The sequence below is a fragment of the Lepisosteus oculatus genome, unplaced genomic scaffold, assembly GCF_040954835.1.
Source record: "Lepisosteus oculatus isolate fLepOcu1 unplaced genomic scaffold, fLepOcu1.hap2 HAP2_SCAFFOLD_90, whole genome shotgun sequence".
In the NCBI taxonomy this organism is placed as follows: Eukaryota; Metazoa; Chordata; class Actinopteri; order Semionotiformes; family Lepisosteidae; genus Lepisosteus; species Lepisosteus oculatus.
The window spans coordinates 525,032-542,552 of NW_027168428.1; the positions used below are offsets into that span (position 1 = coordinate 525,032).

The 17,521-nt window shown below is 43.8% G+C and overlaps 5 non-coding genes across 5 annotated transcripts; 3 read left to right on the plus strand and 2 right to left on the minus strand.

Annotated features, from left to right (window-relative positions):
* Positions 1-1,646: 1,646 nt before the first annotated feature.
* Positions 1,647-1,719, minus strand: trnar-ccu (transfer RNA arginine (anticodon CCU)). The gene has a single exon. It is a non-coding gene; the product is annotated as a tRNA-Arg (tRNA).
* Positions 1,720-7,973: 6,254 nt separating this feature from the next.
* trnar-acg (transfer RNA arginine (anticodon ACG)) lies at positions 7,974-8,046 on the minus strand. Its single transcript has one exon. It is a non-coding gene; the product is annotated as a tRNA-Arg (tRNA).
* A 1,624-nt stretch (positions 8,047-9,670) lies between these two features.
* trnas-gcu (transfer RNA serine (anticodon GCU)) lies at positions 9,671-9,752 on the plus strand. The gene has a single exon. It is a non-coding gene; the product is annotated as a tRNA-Ser (tRNA).
* A 1,343-nt stretch (positions 9,753-11,095) lies between these two features.
* Positions 11,096-11,177, plus strand: trnas-uga (transfer RNA serine (anticodon UGA)). The gene has a single exon. It is a non-coding gene; the product is annotated as a tRNA-Ser (tRNA).
* A 1,695-nt stretch (positions 11,178-12,872) lies between these two features.
* trnag-gcc (transfer RNA glycine (anticodon GCC)) lies at positions 12,873-12,943 on the plus strand. Its single transcript has one exon. It is a non-coding gene; the product is annotated as a tRNA-Gly (tRNA).
* The last annotated feature ends 4,578 nt before the right edge of the window (positions 12,944-17,521 follow it).

Here is a 17,521-nt window from a genome sequence, read left to right on the forward strand (position 1 = left end):
CTTTCACAACAAGGTTGTCCCAAGGCACTTAACAATGCAAGTTGTTAAGAGCCTTGTGTCTAATATGCCGCCTAGGTAACGTGCTGTCTCTTTGAGGCAGATGTTTAAATCCTCTGAGTTAAGTGCTGAAGTTATAGTAGTCCTATCAGTATTGTTGCCTCCGATCAACAGATCCTCATTTTTCTCAGAGTTGAGTAACAAAAAGTTTTCACACATCCAAGTATTTCCTTCCTTAATGCATTTAACTAAACTGATAATAGAAGAGTTGTCGTTTGGTGTAAACAAAATGTTTATTTGAGTGTCATCAGCATATGAATGAAAGTTCATATTATTTTTTCATATTATCCTACCTAGCAGCAGCATGTAGAGAGAGAGAGCAATATTGGTCCCAGCACTGATCTTCTGGTACCCCAAATTGAACTGGTGACATTGATGAAGCAGTACAATTATTAGATATTTGAACATAATGAAAACGATGAGTAAAATGTGAAGTAAACCACTGAAGGACGGTTCCAGATAAGCCAACCTCAAACTCAAGCCTGTGTAACAAAACAGAGAGGTCAACCGTGTCAAAGGCAGCTCTAAGATCTAGAAGCAAAGCACAAGCACTGTTGCATTCCCTGCATCAGTAGCTAAGAGAATATCATTTACGACTCTTGTTAATGCAGTTTCAGAAACCAGACTAAAATTTCTCAAGTATATTATTTGAATCCAGATATGATTGACGTTGGGCAACAACTATTCTCCCAAGACTTTTAGATTGAAATGGGACCTTTGAGACAGGCCTGTAGTTGTTAAGAACTTGTTGATCCAAATTTGACTTCTTAAGAGCGGTCTAACAACCGCTACCTTAAATTGATCAGGTACAACGCCTGACGCAAGCGATGCATTCATCATACTAATTATAGGTCCTGCCAGTCCTTCGAGGGAATCTTTGACTAGCTGAGTGGGGATGGGATCTAGCGAACAGGTGGTTGACTTTGTCTTACGTCTGTGTTTATGAGTCCACCATAAGAAGAAATCTGAACAGGAGTGGTGATCATGCGAGGTCACCATGGAGGAAACCACTGCTCTCCCCCCCAAAAAAACCACCACTGCCCCTCTCAAGTTTGCTAAAGACCACATGGATGTTCCACAGCAACTCCTGGAACAATGTTCTGTGGACAGTGACAAAAGTTGAACATGTTGGTAAATGTGCACAACGTTATGTTTGGAGATAACAAAACACTGCATACCAACTCCAAAACCTCATCCCACCTGGGAAGCATAGCGGAGGCTGTACGGCTTGCAATCATCGAGGGACCGATGAATTCCAAGATGTATCAGGAAATTCTACAGCAGAATGTCAGGGTGTCTGCCTGTGATCTAAAACTCGAAAGACGCTGGGTCATGCAGCATGACAAAAACAAAGGAGTACATCAACAACAGAGTGGCTGAAACAATAGAAATTCCGTATTTTGGGATGGCCGAGTAAGAGTCCTGACCCCAATCCCATTGAAGTGCTGTGGCGTGATCTGAAGCAGGCCGTTCAGTGCAAGACATCTCCCAACTGTATGTGAGAGAAAAGCAGAGACGCTCACTGAGTAAGGTGGGGTTGCAGCTTTGCAAATCAAAAGGACATTTGTACGCTCAAAAAGGGACAGTAGCACCCCAGATGGGACGCGAACCCACAATCCCTGGCTTAGGAGGCCAGTGCCTTATCCATTAGGCCACTGGGGCACACTGGGTTGGGTCGATCACGCTGATGAAGAGCCAGTTTTTTTTTTCCTTTGCTTTTTCAAAGGGATCCCCAAAATTAGGAAAGTTAGGCAGCAGAAGGTTTACTGTGACCTGAGAAGGACCGGCATCCAATCACGGTGGTACACACACACACGCTCTCACTCATCTGAGCTACACGGCTACCAAGATGATCTCAGGTGCGCCGAGCTGGTACGGAACATATTGAACTGATCGACGGCGAATTGTCTCTCAGACAGGCTTTTCACCTCTGAGCTCCCTGACTGACAGTAATCAGCTAGGTAGTGAAACAGTCAGCTGCTTCTAAGCCTTAAACAGCTGCATCTCGGCGCTTCCACAGAGAGATGATTTGAAAGCCAAACATCGCCCATTGGGAACACCTTACTATCACTAGTTTAAGAGACTCTTAAGGTCTTGCAGAGGTGCCTGTCTAATAGCATGCGCTTTGCAAGCTATAGGTGTTTAGGCTGAGGCAGAATGCCTGTTAACAAAATGTTTTTCTAAAGGGGCCTCGCACTCTTTTCCAAGCAATGGTCACCATCCCCACCGAGTGTCACAACGTAGTCATGTCCTAGGATGTCTCCTGTTAGTCTCCATTTGTCTGCCACCAACACTTTAGGTTACGGGGTCACAACCGCACCCCGGAGAGCAGAGGAGCCGTTGTCGTTCTGGCGGCGCAGATTGGGCTGAAGGTGGGGCGCTTGAATCTCGCTGTTGGAGGCCGTCTGAAACTGACCCAAGCCTTTCCCTTGAATTAAATGTAAATAAGAAATGAACCCCAGATGCACATGGAATCAATCACGTGTTTCCTTTGAGCCGTTTCAAAGACTGCTCCAGAGTTTACCTTGCACAGATGCGCAAAGATTAATGATGGGGGTGCACGCTTCCAGGCGCCTTACAACTGTAGGGACTGATTAGAGACAATTCGTAGCGTGTGTTCGTTTCCATATACGCCCCGTGTTGCAATGGTAGGATGAAGTCAAATACGGCTTGGACGCGTAACGGCATTCTATCCAACTGCAGGACTTGAGGGTTTTTTGTGCTTTGTTCTGTTTTCGTTGACATCGCATTCGTAAGAGCGTCAAAAAAAGGCAATTCCAGCATCTAACACGAATAAAAGGGCTATTGAAACTGCAGGGCTGCGCAGCTTCTAAAATCCTTGCACACAATTCTCCGTTATTGTTACTTCCTTCTTTCTGTCTAACAAAGTTCCCTTTTCCTGACCGGACGGGGAGACTTTATCATTCCAACTTGAAGCCAGCCTTAAGTCCTCTGAGGCGCATTTGTCTGCTAGCATGCATTTTGTGAAAGTTTTTTTTGTTGTTGTTAAACGGAAAGCGACTTTGAAAAAGGTTTCCGCCGCTGCCCGGCACTCTATGTTAGACTGCATCAAAAAGGCAGTGGCGGCGGCGGCGGCTGAGTGGTTAGGGTGATGGACTAGAAAGCCATCGGGGTCTCCCTGCGAAGCTTCAAGTCCTGCCGCCTACGGTGTCGTCGTGTGTCTGCGCAACAAAGGAAAAGCACCTGTTTTGCTTTTCCCGCAACTTTTAAAACGCGAATGATCTGGATTTCTACATGATTGGCTCTTAAAATGTGATCTGATCTTCATCTGACGCATAATAATAAATAAAGACAGTCTTGTTTAACAAACAACACACACAACATTTTACATTGTCAATTCAGTTCAAATCAATGTATTTCTATATAGCACCTTTCACAACAAGGTTGTCTCAAGGCACTTAACAATGCAAGTTGTTAAGAGCCTTGTGTCTAATATGCCACTTAGGTTACGTGCTGTCTCTTTGAGGCAAATGTTTAAATCCTCTGAGTTAAGTGCTGAAGTTATAGTAGTCCTATCAGTATTGTTGCCTCCGATCAACAGATCCTCAGTTTTCTCAGAGTTGAGTAACAAAAAGTTTTCACACATCCAAGTCTTTCCTTCATTAATGCATTTAACTAAAGTGATAATAGAAAAGTTGTCGTTTGGTGTGAACAAAATGTTTATTTGAGTGTCATCAGCATATGAATGAAAGTTCATATTATTTTTTCGTATTATCCTACCTAGCAGCAGCATGTAGAGAGAGAGAGCAATATTGGCCCCGGCACTGATCCGTCTGGTACCCCAAATTGAACTGGTGACGTTGATGAAGCAGTACAATTATTAGATATTTGAACATAATGAAAACGATGAGTAAAATGTGAAGTAAACCACTGAAGGACGGTTCCAGATAAGCCAACCTCAAACTCAAGCCTGTGTAACAAAACAGAGAGGTCAACCGTGTCAAAGGCAGCTCTAAGATCTAGAAGCACAAGCACTGTTGCATTCCCCACATCAGTAGCTAAGAGAATATCATTTACGACTCTCGTTAATGCAGTTTCAGAAAGCAGACTGAAATTTCTCAAGTATATTATTTGAATCCAGATACGATTGACATTGGGCAACAACTATTCTCTCAAAACTTTTAGATTGAAATGGGACCTTTGAGACAGGCCTGTAGTTGTTAAGAACTTGTGGATCCAAATTTGACTTCTTAAGGAGCGGTCTAACAACCGCTACCTTAAATTGATCAGGTACAACGCCTGACGCAAGCGATGCATTCATCATACTAATTATAGGTCCTGCCAGTCCTTCGAGGGAATCTTTGACTAGCTGAGTGGGGATGGGATCTAGCGAACAGGTGGTTGACTTTGTCTTACGTCTGTGTCCATGAGTCCACCATAAGAAGAAATCTGAACAGGAGCGGTGATCATGCGAGGTCACCACGGAGGAAACCACTGCTCTCCCCCCAAAAAAAACCACCACTGCCCCTCTCAAGTTTGCTAAAGACCACATGGATGTTCCACAGCAACTCCTGGAACAATGTTCTGTGGACAGACATGACAAAAGTTGAACTTGTTGGTAAATGTGCACAGCGTTATGTTTGGAGATAACAAAACACTGCATACCAACTCCAAAACCTCATCCCACCTGGGAAACATGGCGGAGGCTGTACGGCTTGCAATCATCGAGGGACCGATGAATTCCAAGATGTATCAGGAAATTCTACAGCAGAATGTCAGGGTGTCTGCCTGTGATCTAAAACTCGAAAGAGGCTGGGTCATGCAGCATGACAAAAACAAAGGAGTACATCAACAACAGAGTGGCTGAAACAGAAGAAATTCCGTATTTTGGGATGGCCAAGTAAGAGTCCTGACCCCAATCCCATTGAAGTGCTGTGGCGTGATCTGAAGCAGGCCGTTCAGCGCAAGACATCCCAAAAATATACATGAACTGAAACAGTTTTGCATAGAGGAATAGGCCAAAATACCTCCTAACCGATGCTCAGGTCTGACCAGCCGCTACAGAAAGTGGGGATTGAGGTTTTTGTCATAAAGGAGGTTCCACTAGCTCCTTAATATAAGGGTTCACGTACTTTTTCCATCAATGACCTTGATTGTTTAAACCATTTGGTCAATAAAGAAACAGCAATGTCAAATGTTGGGCGTGTGTTGTTTGTTAAATCAGACTCTCTTTATTAATTATTATGACTTAGATAAAGATAAGATCACATGTTAGGAGCCATTCATGCAGAAATCCACATCATTCCGAAGGGCTGTTTACAAAAGTTTTTCTCCCAACTGTATGTGAGAGAAAAGAAGAGACGCTCACTGAGTAAGGTGGGGTTGTAGCTTTGCAAATCAAAAGGACATTTGTACGCTCAAAATGGGACAGGAGCACCCCAGATGGTACTCAAACCCACAATCCATGGCTTAGGAGGCCAGTGTCTTAGCCATTAGGCCACTGCGCCACACTGGGTGAGGTCGATCATGCTGATGAAGAGCCAGTTTTTTTTCCTTTGCTTTTTCAAAGGGATCCCCAAAATTAGGGAAGTTATGCAGCAGAAGGTTTACTGTGACCTGAGAAGGACCGGCATCCAATCACGGTGGTACACACACACACGCTCTCACTCATCTGAGCTACACGGCTACCAAGATGATCTCAGTTGCGCCGAGCTGGTACGGAACATATTGAACTCATCGACGGCGAATTGTCTCTCAGACAGGCTTTTCACCTCTGAGCTCCCTGACTGACAGTAATCAGCTAGGTAGTGAAACAGTCAGCTGCTTCTAAGCCTTAAACAGCTGCATCTCGGCGCTTCCACAGAGAGATGATTTGAAAGCCAAACATCGCCCATTGGGAACACCTTACTATCACTAGTTTAAGAGACTCTTAAGGTCTTGCAGAGGTGCCTGTCTAATAGCATGCGCTTTGCAAGCTATAGGTGTTTAGGCTGAGGCAGAATGCCTGTTAACAAAATGTTTTTCTAAAGGGGCCTCGCACTCTTTTCCAAGCAATGGTCACCATCCCCACCGAGTGTCACAATGTAGTCATGTCCTAGGACATCACCTGTTAGTCTCCATTTGTCTGCCACCAACACTTTAGGTTACGGGGTCACAACCGCACCCCAAAGACCAGAGGAGCTGTTGTCGTTCTGGCGGCGCAGATTGGGCTGAAGGTGGGGCGCTTGAATCTCGCTGTTGGAGGCCGTCTGAAACTGACCCAAGCCTTTCCCTTGAATTAAATGTAAATAAGAAATGAACCCCAGATGCATATGGAATCAATCACGTGTTTCCTTTGAGCCGTTTCAGAGACTGCTCCAGAGTTTACCTTGCACAGATGCGCAAAGATTAATGATGGGGGTGCACGCTTCCAGGCGTCTTACAACTGTAGGGACTGATTAGAGACAATTCGTAGCTTGTGCTCATTTCCCTCTATTCCCCGTGTTGCAGTGGTAGGATGACGTAAATTCCTGCTTCGACACGTAACGGCATTATAATCAAGTGCAGGAGCTGAGGGCTTTAGTTTTGTTTCGTTTTCTATGGCGTTCGTAAGCGCGCAAATCAAAGGCAATTCCTGCGTCTAACACGAATGTAAATGCTTTTGAAAGTGCAGTGTGGTGCAGCTTGTAAAATCCTTGTCCACATTTTTGGTTTGTTGATGTTTTTTCTGTCTGCCAAAGTTGCATTTTGACATCCGGACTGGGGGACTTTATCATTTGAACGTGAAGCCAGCCTTAAACCCTCTGAGGCGTGTCTGTCTGCCGGCACGAATCTTGTGAAAGGTATTTTTTTTAACGGAGAGCAACTTTAAAAAGGTTTCCGCAGCCAAATCGCAGTCCGTGTTTGATTATAGGAGGAATGCGGCGGCGGCGAGCTCGCATTTGTCGTGCTCGAGTGGTTAAGGCGATGGGCTCGAAATGCGTTGGGGCTTCCCCGCGCAGGTGCGAAACCTGCTGACTCCGGCGTCTGCCGCACGTCGCCTTGTGCCTGCGCGGCAGAGGCGAAGTGCCGCTTTTCCTTTCCTGGTACTATAACAACGCGAAATCGCTTGGACCCGCTGCCATGGAAATCAATTCTTCAGATAACTACACATTTTGCGTTCGCACCTCTGGTGCTCTACTTATGCCTTTGAAAACCTAATGAATAAAGCTGAAAGAACCGACACGATATGTAGGTGCTGGTAAAGCACGCAGTCAAGAACTGTTAACAGCAAGGGTTTCAGTGGGTTAACTGAGGAGAAGGCGTGATCGCTAATTGTTGACTTTTTATTTGGTGTTAGAAACACTCTTACTGTGCATGACGTGCAACAAATGTAGCCACAGAAATTGCATCACGCTTTCATGTATGCTATTGCAGACACCAACGTTGCCTAGATAGAAAACCGAAAAAGCCGTGGGTTTGCTTGCTGGTCTGAAGGATCTCTCTTCGAATCTCTATCATTTGTCAATGGAAGTAAAAGGCGCTGCAATCTCATACGTTCAGAATCAAACCCGCAGCTATTGTTCGACTTTATTTCTTGACTAATTACAACTGAGTGTCGCATGAGCAGTTACATAAACTTGTCTGGTATATTTGAACACAGGTGCCGTTCTTCAATTAAAACTAACAGTACATTGTCAGGGACATTCAGTTCTATACAAACAAGAGACAGACAAGAGAATATTTCTACCGTTCATGTGGACTACGTGTTGACTTACTGATCGGAATAATTGAAAGGTTCGGGCTCATAGCCGATGCAGTGCGTGCTAATTAGAACAGCAACGCTAAGCTCTCAGCACCGTACTGAGCCCAGGTGTTTTTCTAAAGCTGTCAGGTGCAGTTCATTTACATGAAGGAAATATCTTACTGGGTACGATTACAATGCAGTAAGTAGCACAGACTACTTAGGGAGTAGCCCGATGTGTTTAAAAACGACCCGAGCCAGGCAGGAGTCGAACCTGCAATCTCCTGATCCGTAGTCAGACGCGTTATCCATTGCGCCACTGGCCCTGGTGTGACACTGCAGGACTGTAACCCAGTGAGATGAGCACTGCACCTAGTAAAATATTACCCCCGGTCCATTCTTTTCCAAAAGTGAGAAACACCTGTTTTCTACATTTTGTCTGTTTTAAAACCATATCTCTTTAAACCAAACCAAGAGTTTGTCTTTTGCACTGATATTCTGATTCATTTCGATTTCAAAGAAAAAAAAAACATTACCTTCCAAAGCATCATAAAATTGTCCCTTCCTCCAGACTCTACTTCTCTCTTGTAGTAGTACAGCAGACCTTTCCAGGTGAGCAGATCACAGAGTCCGAAATGAGCTTCCTCCATCAAGCAAAGTACCTGAACATGACTCTGTCTTCATAAAAGCGCCCCTGTAATAAAGAAATTAAATCCGAAATCAAGAGGGCAGTTGCCTACTGAAGTTCAAGAAGTCATCAATTTTAACCCAGCAACACATTAAAGGCTGCATCTATACAAGTACGATTCTAGAAATGCTCACCAGATTACGTTTTAAGAAGGAACTGTGCCTCAGGTTCCGCCGAGATCTTAACTCGGATGGCAGGATTCAGAGTCCGGAGTGCGGACTGATGGCGCACGGAGGGTCCATATACTGTGGATCCCTCAGTGATCTTCCGCGTATTCAAACCGCCAGCGTGTGACTCCCCTGTCCCCGTGACCTCATTGCTCTGCTCTCGCCTCTGTGGAGCTGAGCCCGACTCATGGTAAAGTGGAAAAAAATATGCCCTCATCGTGGGATTTACTCTGGATCGAGGATAGATGTCACTTTTTTATCGTTGAACAGGATGTATGTGATGTGGCGACTAGGTTCAATATTGTATCCTTTTAAAAGATTAAGGACTGGGGTGAGCGTGATTTACCACCCTTTCAGCTAAGAACCCGACATGAGCACCGTTTAAGCTGCATAGACTCGGTCGTTTAACTCTTCTCCATTAGCAGGGTTAAGGTTAAAGAAAAAAAACATTGCTGACTTCTTTTTTTTTGCCAGCCGCTAGCGCTGATTAGCAATGTTTGTATTTCATGTTTTGCAAGTTCCATCCATTTTAAGAAAAACAAGTCGCGTTAAAGACAGGAAATGAATACTTGCATTTAATTAAGTCTAGCCATAGGCGGTTGTCTGTAAGGACCAGTTCTGTTCGAGAAGACAGAACAAAGAAGGCACCACTGGGATTCGGACTCAGGATCTCCTGTTTAAGAGACAAGCGCTTTAACCAACTAAGCAACGGCGCCCCGGTAGTGTTGTCCTTTTGCAGCCACTTGGACACACCACTCAGACACATCTGCATTCGGTGTGTGCTCCGCCTGCTCGCTGAGCAAGTTGCCACCTTTACATACAATAGCAACATCGACACCAAGAGAAAGGATGACAAATGGCTTTTATCTGGAACTTTTCATGTCCAAGGAGCTCAATGTGCTTTCTGTGTACAACAGGGCCACTGAACTCCACAATGGCCACTGAACCACAGCAGTGGCTTGCTGGCTTGACATCTCCCAAGGAAAATGTTGAAATCGCATGTGGAACAGGAAAAGGACCCTTGAGTACGAGGGAAAAAAAAGAAAAAGATCATCTGGAGCGCGCCAACCCATGTCTGGACAGCCCAGTTTCATCGACGAGGTGGCCGAGTGGTTAAGGCGATGGACTGCTAATCCATTGTGCTCTGCACGCATGGGTTCAAATCCCATCCTCGTCGCTCTCTACGTTTGACATTGGCTCTCCTTTTGTTTGCTCCAGTACTAGAGCCTTACATTTTCTAGCGGTGGCTGAACATGGTATAGTAGGCTAACGTTGGTATCGAGCAGTGGTAGTAACAGTATTTACGTGCCGCTGCTGCCAAGTGGCTCTGGGTTGAGACCTTGTTTTCACTTACTTGCAGCACAAATGGAGAAAGCGATTTTTGACAGTCTCTCGAGAGACTGCGCTAGGTGTTTAGGGATAGACTTTGTCAGTTCCCCCTGGGATGATGGCCTCTCAAATAGTTTGTGATTCCTCTAGACGTTTATACAGTAGAAGCCTGCTTCGTGGCTTAAATCCAAGCTAAGGAAACGAGTTAGAGGTCTGATGCAGAACTGCGAATTCAATGAAGGGGAACACTACAGTACATTGCACTGTATGTGTGAGGAAAGCTGCCCCCTACTGTTCCTTGTCGACCGAACAGAGGACTGTAAAGGATACCGCCAAGAAACTTTAGGATGCTGGTTGGAATCCAGCTCCAAAGAAGCCCCTTTGGGTGTTATGTAATCAAAAAGTAAGAACAGAGAATCTCCCTTTGATCAAAAGCGCAACAGAACTGTTTTCCGTGGAGCAGGTTTCAGACCCGTAGACCTGTTTTATTTGTAGGGCAGGGCGCATTCCCAAACGCGAATCTCCTGTTTTAGAAATGCTTTGGGCGGCATGAAGTGAAAATAAGAAGTGGGCTCCAGATGCACATGGAAGCAATCAAGTGTTTCATCCGAGCTGTTTCAAAGACTGCTCAACAGCTTTCCTTTTACAGAGGCCCAACGATTAATGATGGGGGTGCACCCTTCAATGTGCCTTACGACTCTAGGGAGTGATTGAGACGATTCGTAGCGTGTGTTCATTTCCCTCTATTCCCCATGTTGCAGTGGTAAGATGACGTAAATTCCTGCTTCGACACATAACGGCGTTATAATCAAGTACAGGAGCTGAGGGCTTTTGTTTTGTTTCGTTTTCTATGGCGTTCGTAAGCGCGCAAAACAAAGACAATTCCTGCGTCTAACACGAATGTAAATGCTTTTGAAAGTGCAGTGTGGTGCAGCTTGTAAAATCCTTGTCCACATTTGTGGTTTGTTGATGTTTTTTCTGTCTGCCAAAGTTGCATTTTGACATCCGGACGGGGAGACTTTATCATTTGAACGTGAAGCCAGCCTTAAACCCTCTGAGGCGTGTCTGTCTGCCGGCATGTATCTTGTGAAAGGTTTTTTTTTTAACAGAGAGCGACTTTAAAAAGGTTTCCGCAGCCACCTCGCACTCCGTGTTAGATTATAGGAGGAATGCGGCGGCGGCGAGCTCGCTGTAGTCGTGGCCGAGTAGTTAAGGCGATGGATTTGAAATCCATTGGGGACTCCCCGCTCAGGTTCGAATCCTGCCGACTACGGCGTCTGCCGCACGTCACCTTGTGCCTGTGCGGCAAAGGCGAAGTGCCGCTTCTCCTTTCCTGGTACTATAAAAATGCTACATCGCTTGGTCCTGCTTCCATGGAAAGCAGTTCTTCAGGTAATTCTACTCTCTTACCAAAGCTGTTAGGTTCCTTTCCGTGGTGAGATGGGTTGTCATGCAACGCTGCCACATAGTGCCGACAGACAAGTGTGTTGCGGGAGAAGAGAAAAGTGTTTGAAGATTTAAGAGTGTCTTAGGTGGAGCCAAAATCAAGTGTCACAAATGCAAGTGGGAAGATTTCCAATGTTTAATATGGTCAAAATAAGCGGAAGTTACCAGCTGGTCCGGCACAGTCTGCCATGCTTTTGTCATATACTGTAAAGTGGTGTGGAACTGGGTGTCGAACTGGAGCCTCACCATTTGCATATGTGAGGCTCCAGTTATACATCGAGTGTCACATTAAATGACAAAAATGAAGAGAGTTAAAGCACCTGGAGAGGTTTTCTTACAACTTTTGAGCTGACACAGTTTTGGAAAATGTTTCCTTCACGGTGCACTGAACAACATAGGCAGCCAAGAGTCTCCAAAACAAAACAGAATGGACAGATAGGAGAAAATTCCCACTCGTCCTGAAGTTCCCAAAATCCAGCACTGAGCGTAAACAAAGTGTCTAAGTAGCGTGGGAATGCTAACCCTAACCCTAGCTGGAGTTTGAGCAATCCGGCACTGAGCGTAAGAAGATGAGTCAAAGTAACGTCTAATCGGATTAGTTTCCTTAGAGCTGGTTCAGAGTTTGCTCAAGAGTTTACCTTTCACAGATGCGCAAAGAAGAATGTTGGGGGTGCACGCTTCAAGGCGCCTTACAGCTGTAGGGAGTGATTCGAGACGATTCGTGGCGTGTGCTCGTTCCCATATACCGTACGACCCGGGGTGCAGTGCTAGGATGACGTACAATACCGCTTGGGCACGTAACGGGGTTATATGCAAGTGCAGGACGTGAGGGTTTTCGTTTGTTCGTTTTGTTTTGCTCTGCTTTGCTTTGTTTTGCTTTCCATCGCGTTGGTAAGAGCGTAAATAAAAAGGCGATTCCTGTGTCTACCACTAATGTAAGAGCTATTTCAAGTGCGACGTGGTGCGGCTTTTCAAATGCTTGTGGGCATTTCTCTGTTGTTGATTCTTTTTTTGTGTGTAACAAAGTGGCATTTTCATGTCCGGACGGGGAGACTTTATCATTCCGACATGAAGCCACCCTTAAGTCCTCTGAGGCGTGTCTGTCTGCAAGGCTTGTATTTTGGAAATGTTTTTTTGAAACGGAGAACGACTTTGAAATAGGCTTCCGCCGGCGCCTCGCGATCCAGGTAAGATTGTAGCAAGAACGCAGCGGCAGTGGGGCTTGCTGTAGTCGTGGCTGAGTGGTTAAGGCAATGGACTAGAAATCCATTGGGGTCTCCCCGCAGAGGTTCCAATCCTGCCGACTACGTTGTCCGCTTTCAGTCGGTGTGTTTCGGCACAAGCAAAGAAGCGCGCCTCTTTGCTGTTCCTGGTGGTTTTAAAACGCCCAATCGCTTGTACCCGCTGCCTTAGAAATAAGTTCTTCAGCGTCCGCAAATGGCATTTTGCAGCTGGAAGCAGATGTCGACGCGTTTTGCACAGAGCACCAAAAAAGCGTCTTTTTTAAAGGCCCAGGCACTGAGCATTGGTGGTTCAGTGGTAGAATTCTCGCCTGCCACGCGGGAGGCTCGGGTTCGATTCCCGGCCAATGCAGTGGCTTTTGCAGCGAGCGGCTCCATCACTTGCATCCCCTTGCAACTCGCAACTGAAAACCCACTGAAGCTAAGCAGGTGTGAGCCAGGTCAGTACCTGGATGAGGATGAGCTACAGGGAAAAACAAAGCTTCCAGCTGGAAGCGGTGTTAATGGTGCCGGCGGGGGGGCGCTCACCCTGAGGTCTGTGCGGGTCCCAATGCCCCAGTATAGTGACGGAGATGCTGTGTTGTAAAAGGGCGCTGTCTTTTGGATGAGATGTAAAACCGAGGTCACAGCGCTCTGTGGTCATTCAAAATGACCACCAAAACCTTTGACAAAAGCTCTTGGTAATTGATGGTCTTCAATAATGCTTCTCCTTTAGGTACATTTTAAATCAGCTGAAAAATGCTGTGAAATGGGGGGGCACTTCAGGCCAGTGTAGGATTTGGGGTACAAGAACCATGAAACTGCACGAGAAAGCCCGTACACTGATTACACGGCTTTCTATTCAAAGGAGGACAAAAGAAATTCCCTGAGTTTGATTTTTTGCAGCACAGAGAGGAGCACTGTCGTGAGGCTGGTTAGCTCAGTTGGTTAGAGCGTGGTGCTAATAACGCCAAGGTCGCGGGTTTGAGCCCTGTACGGGCTAGGTCCAGGTCCCTGTTTGTGAAACAGGCAAATGACTGTCTCAGGGGCCCATTCCTCATTCTCAAGACACATGTATGCAGTATGTACACTGTGCATTGAGCAATAGGGACTGAATACACCACAGGTAAGGTTAGAAGTCATTCTGAGGTGCCACATGTGAGGGATACAGCTAGGCATCCGAAATGTAGGGTTTGAGACCCTTCAGGAGTACTGCATCCTTTGAGACAGACCCGTGCATGTTAAACAAATGATCATTTCTTTCGGCATTAGGGACTAAATATACTAAACATATGATGCTAAAATGTTATTTTCACATATATTAATGTAATAAATGATTGCTTATGCTTTATAAACAAATCTAATTAAAATAAAAGCTTAAGTTTTGTATTTATCTTGTACCATAGAACATGATTTTCTTTGTATTTCAAGCCCACAAAGTGTCCAAATGACGCACTACATGATATAAGGAAGATTATCACATGCATATCGGTATTATCTTTCTTATGAAAATGCATTCCTTTCATTACCTTTTACTTTTTAAAATGAACTCAAATTGAGTATAATGTAATAATTTAAGTAGAATAGATTCTAATAATATAATGATCCAGTGTTTTGCACTACTTCACTGCTTCACTGCTCTATGCCATCTGGAAATAAATCCTCAGACTGCTTACTGCCCTGGGCATGTACCAATAAATTAAAGGAGCACATCTGTTTATCACTGCGTTGAAGCAGGAGACACACAGTCTCTGCAAACACATCCTAGATACAGTGTTCCAGCACCTTTGACCTCATCCAGAACGTATCATTTCTTGAAAGGGATTGCTGTCCGAATGCACATCTGAATCCCAAGCAGAATCTCTAGTAAAATACGATCATTTGTGAAACAGGCAAATGACTGTCTCAGGGGCCCATTCCTCATTGTCAGACACATGTATGGAATGCTTTCACCGTGCATTGAGCAATAGGGATTAAAAACACCGCAGGTAAGGTTAGATGTCATGTTCTATGATCATTTCTTTCAGCATTAGGGACTAAATATACTAAACGTATGATGCTAAAATGTTATTTTCACATATATTAATGTAATAAATGATTGCTTATGCTTTATAAACAAATCTAATTAAAATAAAAGCTTAAGTTTTGTATTTATCTTGTACCATAGTACATGATTTGCTTTGTATTTCAAGCCCACAAAGTGTCCAAATGTTCTATGATCATTTCTTTCAGCATTAGGGACTAAATATACCAAACGTATGATGCTAAAATCCTGAAAAAAGGATGTGCTCCATCTCGTCAGTAGATTGGATTCCAAAACTGATTTGGGTCAATATACATTACCTTTGAAATTAAAGTACAGTCTACTGTAGGGAACCATCAACTTAGAAAGCATTGGCCTTCCCTGGGGGTCAGGTAGGTGCAAAAGATAAACCTTTATCCTATCTTTATCTTAAGATAAGTGGCCAAGCAGTATTTTTCCAAGTTTCACCAAGCACATCATGTTGCCATAGTAGACAAAGTTCTATAAAATGTTAAATAACTTTTAAAAAAAGCATCTTGGTCTTACAGTACTGTACAAGGTGAATTAAACTGTCCCTGGTAATAAAAAGTAATTAGAAGCATCTCAGAAACTTTATCTCTAGAAACATTAGCTGTTTTATATCATGTAATTTAGTGTGATGTTGTCAGAATTCAAGGACATTATCACACACAGAAATTGGTTCAGTTAAATCTAAAAAACACAGCTAAACATGGGTTTTAATGTAACAGAAGTCTTACCTCTTGTCAAAAGATTTAATTCAAGAAGCGATGTAATAAATGATTGCTTATGCTTTATAAAGAAATCTAATTAAAATAAAAGCTTAAGTTTTGTATTTATCTTGTACCATAGAACATGATTTTCTTTGTATTTGAAGCCCACAAAGTGTCCAAATGATGCACTACATGATATAAGGAAGATTATCACATGCATATCGGTATTATCTTTCTTATGAAAATGCATTCCTTTCATTACCTTTTACTTTTTAAAATGAACTCAAATTGTGTATAATGTAATAATTTAAGTAGAATAGATTCAGGTAGGAAATATAGAGTCATGATGTATATGGCTGACATCATTTCACATGGGTGAATTTTAAGCTAAGAAATAAAAACATTTACAATGAAGATACCATTGCTTAATTTTAAATGCCTTTAAAAAATAAATGCCTCCTGAGAATAATTTGCCACTCCCAGATCCTTGGTAAGGTACTGTTTGAATCCAATCAGGAGAGGAGCATCCAGGGAGTGCTTTCTATAGAGTCCAGCTTGGGCCACTCTCTTCCAGCCTGCTGATACTTTTTAACTACTCAGGGCCTGTAAGGATATAAAACACCGGTTTAAACATTTTATACCTATAAGACAAATTAGAATTTTAGTAAAAAATAGATACATCTGAAAAATAAAAAAGTCTTACTGCTGATAGAGTTCTTCAGAGCTCACATCTTCCCCTTCCTTATCCGCTTCTGTTTCAGTTTCTAGAGCAGCCTCTGGCATCTAATCCTCCTGGACAGCGGCCTCTTGCTCAGGGCCGCTGGAATGCAGGTAGATTCTTTTCAACATGCTTTTACATAATATGTTGTAACAATGATTTCAAAAAGAAACTACAGAAGCCTTACAGATTAAAAATATCTCACCTTGCCAATGTGTCTTCAGGCTTCCCATGTACAAAAAGGCCCAAGGACTCTAGCAGTCTTACAACCACTATCCTGTTTGCCTCACCAGACACGATCTCTATTCTGTGGTAATCCACGATGACCCCCTTCTTCAGGTGATTCATCATGTCCTCCCTCGCCTGTTGAGAGGCCATCCTGATCTTTTCTGCCGTGGCATGCTTCATACACGCCCTCTTCAAGTGAGCAGGAAGCTGATCAAGAGTATTCAGGTACATCTTGCACACCAGGGGAATCCGCGCGGGTTTCCTTTGAAAATAAATAATACCATCTGTGTATAGAAACAAGCTAAGACTGATTTCTTAAATTATCCTTAATTTTCTCTCTCATAGTTTGAGCATAATGATTTTATTGCATTTATATAAGAATTGCTCATTGCTCCTAAATAAATAATGGTTTCATAAAAAAATGAACACTTACTTGGTCTCAGTCACAGACTTTCCAATAGAAGCCATTGTGGAGTTCAGCAACTGCAGGTCCTAGTAGTGGGGAAGGAATTTTAAAAGAGAAATTGAATTACAATACAGAAGGAATGGCTGAGGGTTCACTGAAATATATAAATATACAAATTCCAAAGACTGAGTCCATATAGAAACAACTACCTTTCATTTTCAGTATAAGAAAAAAAAAACATTATCTTCCAAAGCATCATAAAATTGTCCCTTCTTCCAGACTCTACTTCTCTCTTGTAGTAGTATAGCAGACCTTTCCAGGTGAGCAGATCACAGAGTCTGAAATGAGCTTCCTCCATCAAGCAAAGTACCTGAACATGACTCTGTCTTCATAAAAGCGCCCCTGTAATAAAGAAATTAAATCCGAAATCAAGAGGGCAGTTGCCTACTGAAATACAAGAAGTCATCAATTTTAACCTAGCAACACATTAAAGGCTGCATCTATACAAATACGATTCTAGAAATGCTCACCAGATTACGTTTTAAGAAGGAACTGCGCCTCAGGTTCCGCCGAGATCTTAACTCGGATGGCAGGATTCAGAGTCCGGAGTGCGGACTGATGGCGCACGGAGGGTCCATATACTGTGGATCCCTCAGTGATCTTCCGCGTATTCAAACCGCCAGCGTGTGACTCCCCTGTCCCCGTGACCTCATTGCTCTGCTCTCTCCTCTGTGCAGCTGAGCCCGACTCACGGTAAAATGGAAAAAAATATGCCCTCGACGTGAGATTTATTCTGGAGCGAGCCAGTGTTGCGCATAGCTGCCTTCAAAGCAGTTAACCCAGGT